Source organism: Cervus elaphus, chromosome 30, assembly GCF_910594005.1.
Source record: "Cervus elaphus chromosome 30, mCerEla1.1, whole genome shotgun sequence".
Classification (NCBI taxonomy): domain Eukaryota; kingdom Metazoa; phylum Chordata; class Mammalia; order Artiodactyla; family Cervidae; genus Cervus; species Cervus elaphus.
In genome coordinates, this window is record NC_057844.1 from 74,508,745 (window position 1) to 74,516,681 (window position 7,937).

General features: G+C 44.3%; 1 non-coding gene across 1 annotated transcript; it reads left to right on the forward strand.

Moving 5' to 3' along the window:
* Window positions 1–903: 903 nt before the first annotated feature.
* Window positions 904–976, forward strand: TRNAG-CCC. The gene has a single exon. It is a non-coding gene; the product is annotated as a tRNA-Gly (tRNA).
* Window positions 977–7,937: the final 6,961 nt, after the last annotated feature.

The following is a 7,937-nucleotide window of genomic DNA, read 5'->3' on the forward strand; positions in this document are numbered from 1 at the left end:
TTTAGACAAGGACCATCCGTGGTCACAAACTGCATAAAAAGAGACAACCAGATGTGAGCTGCCTCTTGTTGGAAGCTTACAATTTCCACTTATAAAGTATTCTGCCCCTCTCCCACCTGCTGAACTGAATGGATCAAGTCTTTAAATCTAACTACAAACCACGGGAAGTACTGGGGTCAGAGGAGCATGTTAATATTATAGCAGGAGGATGTTGTCACACAACCTAGAATGTGGGAAACTACAGTGTGCAAGGCAAATGACCTGATTTTTTCCAATAGCAAAAAATTACAAGAAAAAAGAAAGCAAGAAAAAGAACCTATGCATTAAAATACTTGACATATTGACAAGGGACTTTCTTGGTCGTCAAGTAGAAGGGGTACTTCCAAGGTAAGAGCTGCCGTTTTGATCCTAATTTGGGGAACTAAGATCCCACAGGTCATGTGGTGTGGCCAAGAAAATATATTTTGCAAAAAGAGACATATTGATGAAATGCAATGTGCAGATTGTTTGGGCCCTGCCTCCAACAGGTCAGGTATACAAACACTGATGAGACAACTGAAGAAATCTGAGTATGAATAGTTTTAGTGAAAAGAATGACATTGTGACAATATATAAAAATAATCATACACCCGCACACCCTCATACATCCTATGCCAAAATATTTACAGATGAAATTATATGATATCTAGAAGTCACTTCAAAATAATGCCCAATTTTATATACATTTCTCATTAGCTTCACTTAAAGGCAGAGAATTCACTGGTAGGTGAATAACACTTTAAGGTACATGAAAGTTAAACTTTTAATTTCTTTAGCTATAAAATTAAACCATAAAAATTTTTTTATAAACCATAAAAATGCTGTTGAATGTATCCACTCCTTTAAAATAAAAAGCTTGGGACTTCCTTGGTAGTCCAGTGGCTAGGACTCTGCAATCCCAATGCAGGGGGCCTGGGTTCAATTCCTGGTCAGGGAACTGGATCCAACACGCTCTAAGAGTTTGCTTGCCACAACTAAAGTTCCCGCAGGCCACAGTGAAGACCCTGCATGCCACAACTGAGACCTGTTGCAGCCAAATTAATGAAAATAAATATTTAATAAAAATAAATGGTGGCACTAGTGGTAAAGAATCCGCCTGCCAATGCAGGAGATGTCACTGACATGGGTTCAATCCCTGGGTTGGAAAGATACCCTGGAGAAGGAAGTGCTAATCCACTCCAGTGTTCTTACCTGGAAAATCCTAGGGATGGGATTGCAAAGAGTCGGACACGACTGAGCACGCACGCGCACATAAATAAATAAAATGCAAAGCTCTATCATAAAATGTTAGTGACAAAAATGTGACTGAAAAGAAGTTAAAAAAAAATGCCTAGGGAACTTCCTTGGTGGTCCAGTGCTAAGACTCCAAGCTCTTAATGCAGGGAGCCCCAGACTTGATCTCTGGTCGGGGAGCTAGATCCCACAGATCCTGCATGTCACAACTAAGACCCGGTACAGCCAAATAAATAGACATTATACATATTTATAATATATATATATACACACACACACACATATATATATACACACGTGTGTATATATATATGTGTGTGTGTGTGTATATATATAAAATAATGCCAGATAGTGTGTGTTTGGAGAGGTGGCTGTATAGGATTATAGATGAAACAAGATTGGCCAAGAGTTGGTCAGTGTTGAAGTCGGTCGTTGCAAGTTCATTGTATTATCCTTTCTACTTTTGTATGTGCCTGAAGTTTTCATAACAAACCATAAAATGAATGAATGAATGAACAAATGAACAAACAAATCAACAAATACCCTCTGGTCCCTCCCTTAAGAAGGGACAGCATCTAGTGATGATAAAGCCACTTCCTTGCTCACTGTTATCCCGGCTCTGATTGTTCATTCCTCTGCTGAGTAACCTCTCCCGCGTCCCCAAGAGCCTGAAGCCGCCAAAGCCTTGACATTCATTTTTCAATTCTCTGAGGTCTCTTAGAACAAAAACCTTTATTGATTCAAATCACACCAACCTTTAAAAGCAATTAAATGTATACATTTCATGAAGCAGAATCAGTCCACACAGAAATGTCATCTGGTTCCTAAATATTTAATATTTTTCTCCCTGGTCCTTAAAAGCATTCCCTGTTTTCATCATGGCACTTGAAAATTGATACTGTTTTCCCTGGGTATTATAATAGCATTTTTTATTATCAACCTGCCTTGAAATGAGGTCAGCATTAATATTTTAGGGGTTGATTTTTTTCTTTCTTGTGTTCCTCATGCTTTTGGCCTACTTGGCCTTTATCAATTCTCTCTCCTTTAGCCCAGTAGCAAGGCTTCTACTGAATTATTGTCACTGAAACCACATCTCTGAGTCCTCTGGCTTTCTTTGCAGCCTCCAAAGTCTGCTGCCCCCTCATTTTAGAGTAACAAGGAGAAAAGCACTTCTTTTGGATCAAGAAAAAAGGTGATTAAATTTTTTTCCTGGGTAAAGGGCTAAATCTTGGAAGGCTATTAATTTTTAAGAGCAACCAAAACTTGAAGACTTTTCCAAATGAAAACATTGCAAAAGTTCTGTGAAGTAATTAGCCTCCAACTAATAAAAAAAAAAAAAAAACATTGCAAAAGTTCTTGCTTAGAGATGCTTTTGGACATTTTCTTTGTTGTGCTGGGGAAAAAAGTCCTCAAGTGCAATAAAGCACAGAATAGTCAGAGTATAATCATTTCTTTTTAATTGATGTAAAGTAGCTTCTAGTTTCTCGCCCTTAAATTAAAAAGAAAAAATGAACTCCCAAGTCCTTTTTAAGACTTAATTTTATTTTTAAAACAACATAATAAAAATATGTAATAAAAACACGCATCAGTTTAACACATCCCGTGTTCTAATTTAAGAAGCATTCATGGGAGATGTCAAAATATTCTACTGTTTGAAGTGGGTGTAGAGGCAGGAAAAATTAGCAGTTCTTTGAAAAAATAGTTTTCCTTCTAATTTTATAGTTCTCAGTTTTAATTTGTCTTTTAAATTCTTTAAACTGTGGGCAATATTCATAATTTTGGTACTAATGAGTGCCAAGAATCCATTAATTTTAACATGTTGGGAATATCACATCATGATTTACCAATAATTACATCTTTGCTCTGAATGAATGTCATTGCCCTGTGTCATTCCCAAATTCCCATACGTTTTATCAGTAAAATGAAATTTTTATGGAGCAAACAACTGATGAATCTTAGTTACAGTAACTGTTAGTCGCTCAGTTGTGTCTGACTCTGTGACACCAGAGACTGTAGCCCGCCAGCCTCCTCTGTCCATAGAATTCTTTACTGTAACTTCACCAGGGAAGTTACAGTAAAGCGTTTCCCAGTTTTTTAAAAAGGAGGTAAGTTGAAATTCCAGGACCCTTAGACTAATATGTTTAGCCACAATTTCTGGCAAGCGTTTTAAAAATAACATGATTAAAAAAAAAAAAAAAAAAAACATGATTACTAGAAGTCCATAGGGATCAACTAAGCATAAGTCACATGTTATTCGTCCCATTTTTTTAAGGTCGACAATTGAGGCAAGCTATAGTCCAGTATCTTAATTTTCCCAGGCAATTAACATTGGTTTGTATGTTATAGATGGACAAATGTGGAGATTTTAGAGAAGTTGGAATAAGTTGACCCTATGTCTAGATTATATAATGCGTGCTTAGTTGCTCAGTCATGTCCACCTCTTTGCAACTCCATGGACTGTAGCCAGTCAGGCTCCTCTGTCCATGGAGTTCTCCAGGCAAGAATATTGGAGTGGGGTTCCATGCCCTCCTCCAGGGGATCTTCCTAACCCAGAGATCAAACCCAGTCTCCCGCACTGCAGGCAGATTCTTTATCATCTGAGCCTCCAGAGTGCATTAACTTAGGGGGTCTCCAGGGGAACATCACAGGCATGGTCCATGACTGTTCCTAGTGATGTGCTGTGAGGTGAACGTGGACATGGACATGCAGGAGACATTCAGCCGCTCTGGAGGTGATGCAAAGGTGGGAGGGATGCACACCGTGAAAGGAGACAAACCAAGAGCTCGCATCTTGGACCACCGGGACAAGACTGCATGCACGCTTAGTTGCTCTGTCAGGTCTGACTCTCTGCGACCCCATGGACTGTAGCCCACCAGGCTCCTCTGTCCATGGGATCTCCAAGGCAAGAATACTGTGGTGGGTTGCAATAGATCTTCCTGACCCAGGGATCGAAGCTGCGTCTCCTGTGTCTCCTGCATCGCAGGTGGATTCGTTACTTGCTGAGCCATTGGGGAAGCACCAAAGGCCAAGGCTAACAACGGGAAGAAATTTAATGAAGATAACTGTTTTAAAATGTACCTGGATTTATTAAATAAGACATGAAGACATGGAAATGACCGTTATGAAGGTGGAAGTTTTTTGTTTTTTATATTTGAAGTCCCCTGGAGACAGGAGACAAGCCACACGAAGCCATGCGAGGCCACACTGGGAAACACCAGGGTTCTCAAGAGGCAAACAGGGGCGAGAGGAAAATGGGGACAAGAGCCTTTATTGTGATTTCTTTGGGAAAGGCAACACTAGGGGAGTGGTGAGCTGATTTAGGATTGGCTAGTTTGGATAATCCCAGTGGGCTCTGTGGTGTAGGAGACATCCTTACTGTCTGGTGCCTGGCCCTGGGGTGATTAAGGCAAGGGAATAGTGGCCTGGAGTGTGAGGGCCCAGTAGAGGCAGTAGTTGGTAGATTGGTTGGTTTGCACTTGGAAGGCGTACTGGCAGGAGAATTTACCATCTCCAGGAATTGGCTGGCCCTGGAAGGGGGTTGTCCCTCCAGGATCCACGAGGCCTCAAGTTGTCAAAGCATCAAAATGTGGTTATTATGAAAACACAACACATAAATCTCTTGCTGAAGAAAACCCAGGAAGATCAGGTTTAATAATTCATGTGAACAAGTGTCGGTTTGGCTTTGTTTTGTTGGATGATGGGTTAATGAATCAATAATGTGATACCTTGCTCTCTACGTAGCAACTTGTCATCACTCGGGTCCAGGCTCCAAAGCCACCTCCTCAGGGAGGTCCTCCTTGACCACCCTGTCCAGTACTGCTCCCCATTCCTGGTCACTCCCTATGACATTGGACAGTTCTGTCCTCCTGGCATTTATTATCTGCAATGACTGAGCTACTTACCTGTGTGCTTGTTTAATGTCCGTCTTCCCTGCTAGAGTGTAACCTCTTGTTCACCTCTGTGCCTCTAATATCTAGAACAGTCCCTGGTACATAGTGGGTACTCAAAAAATATTTGCTGAGTGAACAGATGCAGAGCTAAAAAAAAAAACCAGTTGCAGCTTTAATTGAATTGATAGGCATTTAGTAGTTGATTGAAGGCAGGAGAAGGGGATGACAGAGGATGAGATGGTTGGATGGCATCACCGACTCAATGGACTTGAGTTTGAGCAAACTCTGGGAGATGGGGAAGGACAGGGAAGCCTGGTGTGTTGCAGTCCATGGGGTTGCAAAGAGTCAGACACCACTGAGCAACTGAACAGCAAAGTTGATTGCAGAAAATAATAGTTCTTCTGATTTTGTTAATAACAGAGAGTACATTATGTCAAATTTTGGATGCCAGACATTTTAAGAAAAATCTGACCAACTAGAGAGACCAGAGCATTGAAAAGTGCACCCAGGATAGTCTAAATGTCATCTCATCTGGAATTAAGGGGGAGAGAAGGGGCATTTAATTAGCAGCCACTCTGTGCCAAGAACTGTGTTAAGTTGTGATAAACTTCTAATTGCCACATGTGCATCCCTTGCCCCTGAATTAACCTGACTGGGGTTGTGAGTGTGTGCCTAAGAGGAAAGCCCTGCTCCTCCGTGTGGGGTTAGGGTTCAGCTCAAACTGAGGTTGTTCTCTGGGAGGGTGTAGCCTTCAGTAGAAGCCATGAGGGGATGGGCAACCTCCAGAGAGATGTGGGGTACTTGGATCCCTGATTCTCTCAACTTTCATCATCTCAAGTGCTAGTTGCTCAGTCCTGTCTGACTTTTTGCAACCCCTGGACTGTAGCCCGCCAGGCTTCTCTGTCCATGGGATCTTCCAGGCAAGAATACTGGAGTGGGTTGGCATTTCCTACTCCAGGGGATCTTCTCGGCCCAGGGATCGAACCCATGTCTCTTGCATCTCCTGCATTAGTAGGTGGATTCTTTACCACTAGTACCACCTGGGAAGCCCATAATATGTAAATTGAAAAGTGAAAGTCGCTCAGTCATGTCCGACTCTTTGGGACCCCATGGACTTTAACCTGCCAGGCTTCTCCATCCATGGAATTCTCCAGGCCAGAATACTGGAGTGGGTAGCCAGGGGATCTTTCCAACCCAGGGACCAAACCCAGGTCTCCCGCATTGCAGGCAGATTCTTTACCGAATCATCTCAAGAAGGCCTCAGTCAAAGACACTCATGGGCTTGGCCCTTGTCTGGCCTGACTTCACCTGGTTGTACCACAGTCCACTTCCAGCCTGCCGAGCGTGGGTGGAGATCACCCCTCTGGCTTGCTTGTTTGGGCTCCTGTTCCCATCTGCAGTGGTTAGATTCACGTTTCAACTTGGCTGGCCCCTGATCTCCAGAGATTCAACTAGCCACTGACCTAGGTGTTACTGTGAAAGCACTTTGTAGATAAATGTGTTAACACCTACAATCAGCTGACTTGAAGAGTAGGAGATCACCCCACCATCACCACTACCACTGCCCTGCAACCTCAGTGGACCTCACCCCTAGAGTTAAAAGGCTTAAGAATAAAATCCAGGTTTCCATGACAAAGGAGAAAGCCTGCCTGAAGGCTGCAGCATCAGCTTCAGTGGGAGAATTTCTAGCCTGCTGGCTACAGATTTCACACTGGTCAGCCCCACCGTCACAAGAGCCCGTGACTTGAAATGAATCTCTTTACCCACACATATACCCCTTTGATTCCATTTCTCTGGAGGCCCCGGGCTGATACACGGCCCCTGGCTTTTGAGAGTCAAGTGTGGCCATTGTGTTTTTCTGGCCCCAGAACGTAGAACAAGCTTTCCTTTCTGCTTTGAGTAGTTGCTCTACATTGATAAAAGGTCTTGACTCCATGGACACTTCCTGGGGCAGGCTGTGCCCAGGGAAGCATGACTCTAGCGTCGACATTCGGGGTGGGGGGTGGATCTCTACCCTCTGTTGTGTTTCTACCCCTGGAGGGGGAAGGAAGGAGGACCCTGGCATCCTTCATCCCCCACTTCCACCCTCCCCTTCCCACGCTCCGGAAGCCTTCCCGCTGCCTACGAGGCCCTTATGCAGAGAAAGAGCCAGCACCACCATCCTGTCGCTAACCCTCAGGGTTAGCCCTGGGCGGGCACCTGGGAACTTAGATTGCGGGAAGGTTCCCACCATTAACTTAAGTGAGTGGCTCATCGTCCCTAAGCTGTTGGTGCAAGCAATATGCTTTATGCTGAGCACGTGCTTTCCTTCTGGGAGTCTGGGTTGTGCGTACCTGACGGGCAGAGGGTACCCCTGGCCAGTCCTCCAGGAAAGCCCTGGGCACTGGGTCTAGAGTGCGTTTCCCTGGGGGTCAAGAGTTCACACGCGTTGTCGCAACACGCAGCTGGCGGAATACAGGGTGTTCCGTGTGGCTCCACCGGGAGGGGACTCTGGAAGCTGCAGCTGGTTTCCCAGACTTCACCCCACGCACCTTTTGTCTTTCCTGGCCTTGCTTGGGATCCTTTAGCTGTAATAAATCACAGCCATGAGTATGAGTATGGATGGAGCCCATCCATCCTCCTGAGGATCCCTGAACCTGGGGATGGCTTTGAGGACCCCTGGCTCAGCCCTCCGTCATCTGGTCCAGGCTCCACTCTGACCTCATCACCCGTCACGCTGCCCCCACGACTGTCTCCTGACTCACCAACTCTTGCTGTTCCCTCTGTCTGGAGCGC